Genomic DNA, 12,228 nt, shown 5'->3' on the forward strand with positions numbered 1-12,228 from the left:
TATATATATATATATATATATATATATATATATATATATATATATATATATATATATATATATATATATATATACACACACACACACATATATAAAACGTGTATATATATATCTTGGGCAATGAGTTCTTATTTGTGTGGCCTACAAGTTATATCCCCGTCTCGTATTGGCTCCGTGTGTTTGAACCGAACTAGGCTAGAGTGTTGCTCATAAAGTATCCGAAATCAAGTTTACACCGATTTATGGCTGAAGGGGGGCATTTTAAAACTATGTATGCTGCTGTTGAACAGTGAGTATGACTCCATCACTCCAATGCACGTCTCCATTTCAATCCCTTACGGTGGCATATTTGTATGTATTTTTAATTTATTTAAATAAAGTCCCTTGAACCTAATCATTTATCATAGGTAACGTTACACATTCTGTTAGGAGCTATAACTACGATTAAACGGTCATAAACGATATAAATGTTAGATATTTTGGTATACAGAGTTAACATTCCACATTTCTATTAACATTTTTTGCAGAGTTATTAACATTCTACTTTCTGGTTAGAGCCAATAAATGTGTATTAAAACAATAGTTTTTTCACTCTTGAGCAAGTCCTTAGTTTTTATATGGCATATGGCTGATTTTTTAATGATATTCAGCTCCAGCTAATTGCTCAGAATTAATATGTATGATATATAAATGTTTGACTTTTAACACATTGGAATCAAAACTGATAAGAACCAGAATTGATAAAGATAATCGAAATTTTAATTTAAAAAATAATAATAAACGATAACCAACCCTACAGCCTAGTTAAGTAAAAATGATTAAATTCTTTAAACCTGAAATGCAAATAAAAATTGTAAAATTAAAAAGAAAAAAATCGGATAACGGTTAAAATGTGAAATGTACTCATGTGTCTCTTTTTAATAGGTGCAATGAAATGGAGCTGTAAAGTCTGCCAATATAACGCAACGACAAGGTGTGACCTCGTACGACATTAGACTACAACATTGGTCATCTGGAACCTCAGTGGCGTGTCTCCATTTGGATTGTCCATGCTCCTTTAAAACGTGGACTGCACTTCGCACACATCTGTCAAGGTACAATACACAGGATGAAGATAGGAAGCCAGAAGTAATCCTCTCTCTTAAGTGTGTGCTTTGCTCTAGTATATTTACCAGTGAAAAAGAATATTTTCAACATCTTGGAAATCATTTGAAGAGTCACGAAACCATAGAGTGTGTGTTTATTGGATGTGCATTTAAGACAAATATATATGGGACATTTTTTACTCCCAAAAGCCGAAAGCACAACCCCCATTCACATGAGGACTTTAAGCCAGATATAATTGGGAAACATTACACTTTACAAAATGATACTGATTTGATCGTGAGTGATAATAATTGTGAAGACAGTGGACCAAATCAATCAATAGATGCCTCAGAAGAAATTATTAGAACAATTGGTTCACTTCTTTTAAAGTTGGAAAGTGTTTACAATGTTTCTAGTAAATGCATTGACGAGCTGGTGGAAGAGCTTAATTTCATTTGCAAATCTTCTGCTCCCGTTTTCCAACAAGTTGTTCATAGAAGTTTAGAAAAGCACAGCTGTGTTGTTGAGGAGGACGTAGTTGCAGAATTGGTGGAGGAACTGTGCAAGTCACATCCTTTAAGCAATGCACTAGGAGGAAATGGGCCCTTTGGTTCTTCTTTTAAGAGAAAAAAATATTTTAAGGAACATTTTGATATCATAGAGCCTGTGGAATACATCCTTGATGCCCAAGAAAAGCTCAGCTTTCAATATGTGCCCATTCTTCAGACATTACAGCAGATATTGGCCAATAAAGATTTTGCAGATGCTGCTTTTAAAAATACAACCCAGCACATCCACACAGTATGAATCATATCAAAAATGGGACACATTTCAAGAACAATGAATTTTTCTCTGAAGAACCAAGAATTTCTTTAATTCTTTATATCGACGATTTTGAAGTTTGCAACCCACTAGGAACATCACGGAAGAAACACAAAATCACAGCAGTGTACTGGATTCTCGCAAATGCACCAGCTGAAGTGCGCTCTACACTAACTGCGATACATTTAAGCATTCTCTGCAAAGCCGTGGATGTTAAACGATTTGGTTATGAAGCTATTTTAGAGCCACTTCTGAAAGATCTTTCCGTTTTAGAACAGGAAGGAGTTTTCATACCCAGTGCTGGAAAAAACATTAAAGGAACTGTTTACTGTGTTGCAGCTGACAATCTTGCTGCACATTCTCTTGGTGGACTTGTCGAAAGTTTTACCGGTCCTTACATTTGCAGGTTCTGCCTTGGACCACAGTCTGAATACTGTCAAAAGCATGGACAAGAATTTCAACAGAGAACAAAAGAAGCCCATGAATTGCATGTTAAGACCGTAAAAGAAAATCCCACATTATTACATTGTTATGGTGTCAAGAGAGCTTGTCCACTGACAGAAAAGCTGAGTCACTTTCATTTTGTTACTGGATATCCTCCTGACATACTCCATGACCTTTTTGAAGGCATAGTTCCTTCAGAATTAGCACTTTGCCTTTCTGTTTTCATTAACAATAAGTACTTGACATTGTCAGAACTAAATGACCTGATAAAGAATTTTCCCTTCAAGTTTGGAGATGCTGTTGACCGTCCCCAAACCATCCCAGAAAATTTCGCAAGGCGTGGTAGCATAGGAGGAAACGCTCACGAGAATTGGGCACTCATTAGGTCATTGCCACTGCTTATTGGATCAAGGATTCCCTGTGATGATCCTGCATGGCAAATACTTATGACATTGAAAGACATTGTAGAGCTCACATTGGCTCCTATCCACTCATGTGAAAGTCTAGCTTATCTTGACCTGAAAATTTCAGAGCACCGTCAGAGGTTGAAAGAAGTTTTCCCTAAGCTGAAACTGACCCCAAAACACCATTTTCTTGAGCACTATGCTGCTCTGATAGAAGCCTTTGGTCCTCTAGTTGGAGTATGGTCTATGCGCTTCGAGGCCAAACATAGGTTCTTTAAACGAGTAGTCCGGTTCATGGGTAACTTCAAGAATGTTTTGTTGTCACTTTCAACAAAGCATCAGATGATGATGGCCTACCATTGGCAGAAACATAAAAGCATGTCTACCCTAATTGTCAGCAAAGTGTCATCTGTGCCTCTGGAAGTACTAGATGATAGAATCCAAGAATCTGTTAAGGAACTGTTCCCTCAGCTAACCAGCATACAGTTGTCAAATGCTGTAACATACTATGGGACACGATATTCTGCTGGAATGATCATCCCATATGGTTCCACTGGAGGGCTCCCTGATTTTGTAGAGATTATACAGACCGTGATTTTGGAAACCAATCTCTACTTCATTGTGAAGAAACTCAGTGCCTGGTACCTGGAGCATCTTAGGTCTTTTCTGTTAGAAAGCAGTGGGGAATTGATTTTGGTTCATCACCATAGCCTTCAAGATCATTATCCATTGGCATCCTATATTGTGGAGGGAAAGCGCATGGTTACACTGAAAAGACACATTTGTTGCAGTTTACCGTAATAGTAAGTAGCTTTATTGCTAAGACAACTGCATTTGTGTAAGACCACTGTAATTATGTGAAAACTTTCAAGCTTTAAAACATTTGCATTTTCAAAGTGGCACAGTCTGCCATATCAATCACCAACACCGTTTTCTATGAGTGTCAGTGACTTTTAAAAAAAAAAAAAAAAAATTTTTTTTTTTAAGGTAACCAAACATGAATTCAGCAGCCCTCAGGGTAGTCCTTGACCACAGGATAGAGAAGCTAACACTGCCATCTGGAATACCAGAGTCCTTGGAGGAGTTACACTCCGCTGTCAAGCAGGCTTTAAATATTACAGATGATATCTGTCTTCAGTATATGGATTCAGATTTTGAAGACTTCTTCACTCTTCATTCCACGAATCAAATTCAACACAGATCCACCATAAAGGTTGTGACAGTCGCACCAATAGTTCTTACTTTGTTTCCACCCAACGAAAGTTTCACTGGCTGTGATATCACAGATCAATCCCTTGATACTACCTCCTCCACACGTACTACCATACAGGACTCCTCTGACACATCAGATTCCTCTGCAAGCACAGTCATCCTGTCTCAGAATAACAGCCCACAAAGGAAACCATGGTCAAAAGAATTCATCATTCCACACTTCTCCGTTGAGACTGAAATGGTTCTTGAAAGAGCCAATTAACTCTACAGAAAAGATGGGACAGTGCTAACTACCCCAAAAGTCAAGTCAGACATACTCGAAAAGCTGGCTCAGTCCATTTACACATACACTGCATATCCATCCACCTTTCAGATTCTTTCCGTTGCTGAAGCACTTATAAAGGCGCACCCATGTCTGAAGGATCGAGGGAGCTTTTCAGGCTTTTATGCATGGCAGACAAGCATTAAATATAAAATGGCTAACTATCGAACGAAACTCAGAGGTTTTGGCATTCCTGAGGTCACATGCAACGCTCTAAAACACAAACATCCAGATGACCGGAAGTCTGCGAAAAATGTTAAAAAGCCAAGAAGAGCTGAAGTCAACTACCTCCCATCTTACCCAGTGGGTGAAGATGAGAAGACTTTGGAAAAAGAACGAGAAGAGCTGGTGTCAGAATTTAAGAAAAACAATGAAAGGATGATAAAGGAGAAGATGAACAAAACATTTGCACATCGTCGACACGAAATCAATAATTAATTAAAACGATTAATCAATGTCAAAGTGTTCAAAACGTAAAGGAACGATGGCCAGCCCTGTTTCAACCTTCTCAAGTGAGTTACCAATCATGTTTAGAGACCAACAGGAACAATGTATCTGAAACCCCCCTCTCAAAACATTATATGAAATTAATTTTTTCTCTCATTCCGTATTTCAGGTGATTGCTGAATTTCAACGAATAACCACTGTGCAGCTGGAAGCTAAATTAATGTCCTCATTGGATCTTCACACTCCCAAGCTGCTGACACTGTTTCGTGGCAAAGGAGGAGCACTTGGAGAAAGACTGAAAACTGCTTGACCACAGGATAGAGAAGCTAACACTGCCATCTGGAATACCAGAGTCCTTGGAGGAGTTACACTCCGCTGTCAAGCAGGCTTTAAATATTACAGATGATATCTGTCTTCAGTATATGGATTCAGATTTTGAAGACTTCTTCACTCTTCATTCCACGAATCAAATTCAACACAGATCCACCATAAAGGTTGTGACAGTCGCACCAATAGTTCTTACTTTGTTTCCACCCAACGAAAGTTTCACTGGCTGTGATATCACAGATCAATCCCTTGATACTACCTCCTCCACACGTACTACCATACAGGACTCCTCTGACACATCAGATTCCTCTGCAAGCACAGTCATCCTGTCTCAGAATAACAGCCCACAAAGGAAACCATGGTCAAAAGAATTCATCATTCCACACTTCTCTGTTGAGACTGAAATGGTTCTTGAAAGAGCCAATTAACTCTACAGATTGTTTTTTTAGGATGAGCAGTGTTCTGTTGATATGACGAGAGGTGGTCATCCGCTGCATTATAGAATTCCTTGGGGAACATGCAGGAGACCTCATCAAAGAATTCAAAGTATGCAATCTCAATTTCAATATACCAGAAGTGTGAATTTATATCAACATTTTTGTTGTTTACTTCCTGAAGAGGCCATAATATTGTTGATCAGATTTTCTGATCAAACAAATGATTGAATTTTAGATCTTCTCTTGTGATCAATATTTCATAGGTTTTGAGTGTCAGTGCTGTTTAATTTTACAGGACAATGAAGACCAGACCGGAATTGAACAGCTTGTGATGGCAGTAATTGTGACCAAGACAGGAGCTTCCAGTGACAGTCCAAAGGACATTGGAATTGTTGTTGAGGGGGCGAAAGTTGTTACAGGCCTTGAAGGTGTTCCCAGGGCTTGCTGTGTCCTCCTTGGTTTGACATATGCACTGAGCCTCCATTATCCCAGGCATCTAAAGTATACCTTTGAGGTACTTCAGAATCTTGTCTTGGAGCTGGATTCTTCAAAGCTGTCAAACAGAGTCCAGTCACTCAGGTCTAAACTGCTGTCTTAAAATAAGATGGTGGTATCTGTTCTGTGGTTCCATGTTGCCAAACAAATACCACATATTTGAACATTTTGTGTCTAGAAAGACAGAAATGCCAAAAAAAAGTTGTTCTGCAAACTTGAACTGTTCTCATCCTATGTGAAAACAAGAACAACACGTTGATAAAGAGTAGTGATGTTCACTCTGTCATTGTGATTGTGACCAAAAAAAGGAGCTTCTACAAGTGACTGTTCATTGGACACCAGAATCAAGTTGACTAGGGGTGAAATTTCTTACTGTCCTTGAAGGTGTTCCCAGGGCTTGATGTGTCCTCTTTTGGCTTGACCTACTTTATGCATTGAATCTCCATAATCCAGGCCTCCAAAAACAATTATCTTGGGCCTTTATGCTTCAAAGCTGTTAAACAGCTTAGTCAAGTCTACACCGCTGATTTAAAAATGACTCAGATTTATTCAATCCAGGTTAACTAAGTCCAGTTGTTCAAATCTACAGTTTTAAAGTGTTATTAATAGTAGTTTCTACAGTGGTTCAATGTTGCTGAAAAATATGTCTTTTTTTTTTTTGTTTGTTTGTGCTAAAACAAGGGGGTTTATTTTAAACAATGTAACTGCATTGTGTATTTTAAACAATTTGTACCTAAAAAGAAACTTTGTTCTGGAGACTTGAATTAATATGGAATTTATATTATATAGAAGGTAATTGTGGATTTAAAAAAAGTTTGTTCTGTTGAGAGACTAGTGAATATTCATTATTAATAGATGCTATTGTGACTGTTGTTGGCAATAAAGCCGAATTTTGTAATTCATCTTTAACGTCTGTGTCTATTATTCATACCTGAAATCATATTAAGTTATTATTAATTTTAATTAAAAATAATACTAAATTTTTGTTAAATCAAATTAATTCCTTTTAGTATTCGTTAAGTGCTCCAATGAAAACTGTTTGTTTAAATTTTACTTAATTTTTTTTGTATGTGCTATTTACATCTACTTAATTTGAATGGTTATTTTTTTAAGCACCTCTTTTGATTACATCTAACTCAATTCTCAATTGTTGTTGAATTTAATTAATAATATTGCTTGTAATGTGTTGCCCCAATTTTATTGAGTAGATGTAGTGTATTATTTCCGCTGATTTAAAAATGAGACTCAGATTTATTCAATCCAGGTTAACTAAGTCCAGTTGTTCAAATCTACAGTTTTAAAGTGTTATTACTAGTAGTTTCTACAGTGGTTCAATGTTGCTGAAAAATATCTTTTTTTTTTGTTTGTTTGTGCTAAAACAAGGGGGTTTATTTTAAACAATGTAACTGCATTGTGTATTTTAAACAATTTGTACCTAAAAAGAAACTTTGTTCTGGAGACTTGAATTAATATGGAATTTATATTATATAGAAGGTAATTGTGGATTTAAAAAAAGTTTGTTCTGTTGAGAGACTAGTGAATATTCATTATTAATAGATGCTATTGTGACTGTTGTTGGCAATAAAGCCGAATTTTGTAATTCATCTTTAACGTCTGTGTCTATTATTCATACCTGAAATCATATTAAGTTATTATTAATTTTAATTAAAAATAATACTAAATTTTTGTTAAATCAAATTAATTCCTTTTAGTATTCGTTAAGTGCTCCAATGAAAACTGTTTGTTTAAATTTTACTTAATTTTTTTTGTATGTGCTATTTACATCTACTTAATTTGAATGGTTATTTTTTTAAGCACCTCTTTTGATTACATCTAACTCAATTCTCAATTGTTGTTGAATTTAATTAATAATATTGCTTGTAATGTGTTGCCCCAATTTTATTGAGTAGATGTAGTGTATTATTTTTTACAGTGTGCCCATAATATACTACACAATTTTCTGCTAAATCCAACTCGGTCAGAGTGGAAATTTGGGTAAAAGTTGTGTAATGTATTCCAAATTCTAGTTTTTGACTTTCATATCTAAACCATGAGCAGATACATTTAGAAAAACGTGATAAGGCTTGATAATATATAAGTATTTTTTATTAATGTAAGTCATAATGTGCATTATTTAATTAGATCTAATCTGTGAGTAGTTTGAGCCATGATATTCAAAGTCTTAATAAAATATTGGCTATAGCTTTGCAATCAATACAAAAGGATGTGGTGATACAATTGTAACCATATAAGTACATTCACACAAAGTCACTTCACTATATGTTCCCCTAAGGCTTATCTCAAAGTGCTCAGAAACATGGACAAAAACTAAACATAACTATTTAAAGTTACAATGCATTTATATTCAAATTCTGGGCAAGTGGTTATTCTTGGTAGACAAGATCAGCATTTAGAGGCATGGCTCCATCTACTGGTTTTTAATCAAGTCTTAGGTTATAGTTAGGGTGAATCAAGCCAAAGCGAAACATCATTATGCGGAATGTCATTGCATTTCATAATTAATTGCCCTGGTATATAGCATGTCTGGAGAATATCAAATGCAACAGTCATTACATGTAATTTTCTACGTGTTTTCGTTTGTCTGAACTCATAATAGATGTGATCAAGCTCCAAGCAATTTAGAAATTGAGTCCCTCTTAAAAATTACTCCGATTAGATCAAATCAAATTAATCTAGATTCAAACTTGCATTAGTAAAGATACTAAAAACCATGAGCCTTTGAAAAACTTTTATTGTACATTTTTCAAAAATATCAATGGATGATCAACTACAAGAAAAGTATATATTGTTGCAAAATTACATAAAGCTTCAGGTCAAAGGGGACATTGGTGTTGGTGTGAAGCAATGCAGAGACGCATATACAACCTGGCTAAAGCAGTCATCTCTCATGCAGGATAAAGTATCATCACCTCCACCTAACACATGCAGTGCAGACTGTTCAGCTGCTAATGTTCAGCCGGATGTGTGGTCATGATAGGGTCACAGTGTACTGCACACAGACATACTCATCACGCTTCAGAAGATCTGTATACTATAAACACAAGAAGACAATTGTTAGTGTAATAGACATGTTTGGGGAAAGTTCAACATTTAGGAGCTGGCTCTTTACAATTTATGAGCTGGAATTTGAATCAAAATGACAATGAATTTTGCAATTTTTAAAAATAGACAATAAAATATTAAAAACTATGTTCTGTTTAAGCCACTTCATATTGTTTAACTCTATCTGGTAAGTTAACTACTAACTATTCTGCTGGAAATGTAGATATGAGTATGAGTAGACTCAGTCTCTCGGTCAAAACCAAGGGCTTGAGGGTTTTAAGGGATCTTCCACAGATTTCGATTATATTGACATTTATCATAATTTGTGTGTGTGTGTTATTAATAACTACACATTTATTCTGTAAATTTATTTTGACATTCATTGGTTTGTAAACGAGATTGTTGCCTGGGACCTTTAAGCTGAAGCTGGTAGAAGATGAGGCAGAAGTCATATCTCAAGTCTAATCGGAGTTCATATATTTATGTGCTGCAGTTTTCTGCTAAATCCAACTTGGTCAAATCCAACTGCTGTCGGGGCAAAGTCATGAAGTGTATTCCAACTTTTTGTTTTTGACTTTATTTAAACCATGACCAAAAAAAAAAAAAAAAAAAAGATTTTAGTATCTTTACTAATGCAAGTTTGAATCTGCATAAGATTAATTTGATTTTATCTAATCTGTGAGTAATTTTTGAGCTATGATATTGAAAATCTATAGTCTAGCATATACAACCTGGCTTAAGCAGTCATCTCTCATGCAGGATAAAGATCATCATCTAACACATGCAGTGCAGACTGTTAAGGTGCTAATGTTCAGCCGGATGTGTGGTCATGAAACACAGTAGTGTTTTTTCGGAGTACTGTGCACAGACATTCATCACCCTTCAGATCTGTATACTGTATACATGGTCAATATAATGAGTTACTGATTTCGATTATATTGACATTTATTATAATGTGTGCATGTTATTAATAACTACTCTTACAGCCCTTATGCCACTCTTAGCACTATAGAATATATTTATGCTGTACATTTTTCTGTCATTCATTGGTCTGTGAATGAGATTTCTGTCTGGGACCTTTAAGCTGAAGCTGTTAGAAGATGAGGCAGAAGTGATATCTCTGATAGTTTAATCAAAGTTAATATAACAATGTATGCTCTGGAAATAAAATATATATATATTGTATTTACATCTCTACATAACCTTGGACCTTGTAACATTTCAATTTCTTTCCATTTTCATTCACTTTTTGAAATGAATTATTCATTCATTTGTTATTAACATTTTAATATGATTTTAATGTACCATGTTTACTGACAAGGCATTCAGTTCAGTTGGGAATGGCACAGCATAAGAGTTAAAAACATACCTGAACCTGCGCTCTCTGTGCGTTCTTTCTTCTTGAATCTAACAATGATAATTAAATAGACAAGTCAGGATCATGCCAAAATGTAAACATCTCAATGGAAAATGACACAATGACTTACTTTTAAATGCATTAATACACAGGATTGAGATGAGCATTACTATAAGAACCAGAATCAGCACACCCGAACAGATGAAGAGATACGGCAGCCACCATGGATATGAACCAGAGCTGCTATCAGCGTTGTCTATTTCTATTGTCACTAAGAAAATAAAAAAATTGTGGAATTTGCAAAAAGGAGAAGCAATGTTAAGCTGGAACAGCAACCAAATATATGTATATATGGTCATTATTTTTTCATGAATTGAATCATATGAAATCTTTTAGAAGAACATGCATGTCAGTGTTTGATTAGATTGAATCTGCTCTTACATTCATATTCCAGGATGTTATCTGTAAAAGTTCAAAAACTGCGTTTTTAAATGGTTTAAAAATCAATTTAAAGGTTCATATAATTACCATATCTTGTTCTGATGGCTTCAACCTTACATAATCTTTTTTGTTAACATGGAAAGAAAAAATCTTTACCTGAGACAGAAACATTTATATGATGGCTATACATAGAGAAGTGTGGTAACGTTAGTTCACATCTGTAAGAGCCTTCATGATGCTTTGATATATTTGTGAAAGTTAAATATGAAGTCAACATATTTGTTTCTATTGTCACTAAGAAAATAAAAAAATTGTGGAATTTGCAAAAAGGAGAAGCAATGTTAAGCTGGAACAGCAACCAAATATATGTATATATGGTCATTATTTTTTCATGAATTGAATCATATGAAATCTTTTAGAAGAACATGCATGTCAGTGTTTGATTAGATTGAATCTGCTCTTACATTCATATTCCAGGATGTTATCTGTAAAAGTTCAAAAACTGCGTTTTTAAATGGTTTAAAAATCAATTTAAAGGTTCATATAATTACCATATCTTGTTCTGATGGCTTCAACCTTACATAATCTTTTTTGTTAACATGGAAAGAAAAAATCTTTACCTGAGACAGAAACATTTATATGATGGCTATACATAGAGAAGTGTGGTAACGTTAGTTCACATCTGTAAGAGCCTTCATGATGCTTTGATATATTTGTGAAAGTTAAATATGAAGTCAACATATTTGGATCAGATGATGAATAGTTCTGTGATGTTGACATTTGATCTGCTCCAGATATTGAAATCCATTCTTTCATGCTTTCTTTAGTCCATGTCACATTGATTGTCTGTTCATCACAATATGTCAGATTGCAGGAGATCTTGAAAGGCTTGTTTATGAAGGCTTTATGGACAGTCCCTCTATGAACTTTCAAGAGAGGACATTTGGGGGCATGACCTAAAATATATAACATTGCAGCAAATGTATGAACACAATGATAACAGTAAACAGTAATGATTTTGAAAATAATAAATAATAATTATGTTTAAATGAGACCATTTCGTTTCGGTTCAGTATAAACTTTTACTAAAATCAAATTAAATAGAAATCAAATTCAATAGAATATAATAAAATCAAATTCAATTGATTATGCCAGAACGAGTGAATGAAAATCACAGCATAAATAGTTGATTTTGTCTTAGACATCATACATGCTATGATCTCACCTTGTGCATCAGTGTTCACATGCAGGATGAAAGCGAGGAACACCGTCGTCTTCCTCAAATATAGCCAATTCATCTTAAATATAAGCGAGGCACACAACAGCTGTTCACACAATATAAATGAATCCAGTCTAATCCTTACAGTCACC

At 34.9% G+C, this 12,228-nt stretch overlaps 1 long non-coding RNA gene and 1 pseudogene across 1 annotated transcript; one reads left to right on the forward strand and one right to left on the reverse strand.

Annotated features, from left to right (window-relative positions):
- The first annotated feature begins 3,753 nt into the window (after positions 1 to 3,753).
- On the forward strand, positions 3,754 to 4,728 carry LOC107551972 (sterile alpha motif domain-containing protein 3-like; annotated as a pseudogene).
- Positions 4,729 to 8,818: 4,090 nt separating this feature from the next.
- LOC107551984 (uncharacterized) lies at positions 8,819 to 10,630 on the reverse strand. The gene is made up of 3 exons (XR_001604829.1): positions 10,547 to 10,630; positions 10,429 to 10,466; positions 8,819 to 9,041 (listed from the first exon to the last, which is right to left on the reverse strand). It is a non-coding gene; the product is annotated as an uncharacterized lncRNA (long non-coding RNA).
- Positions 10,631 to 12,228: the final 1,598 nt, after the last annotated feature.

This window comes from Sinocyclocheilus grahami, unplaced genomic scaffold, assembly GCF_001515645.1.
Source record: "Sinocyclocheilus grahami isolate Dianchi unplaced genomic scaffold, SAMN03320097.WGS_v1.1 scaffold439.1, whole genome shotgun sequence".
Taxonomy (NCBI): domain Eukaryota; kingdom Metazoa; phylum Chordata; class Actinopteri; order Cypriniformes; family Cyprinidae; genus Sinocyclocheilus; species Sinocyclocheilus grahami.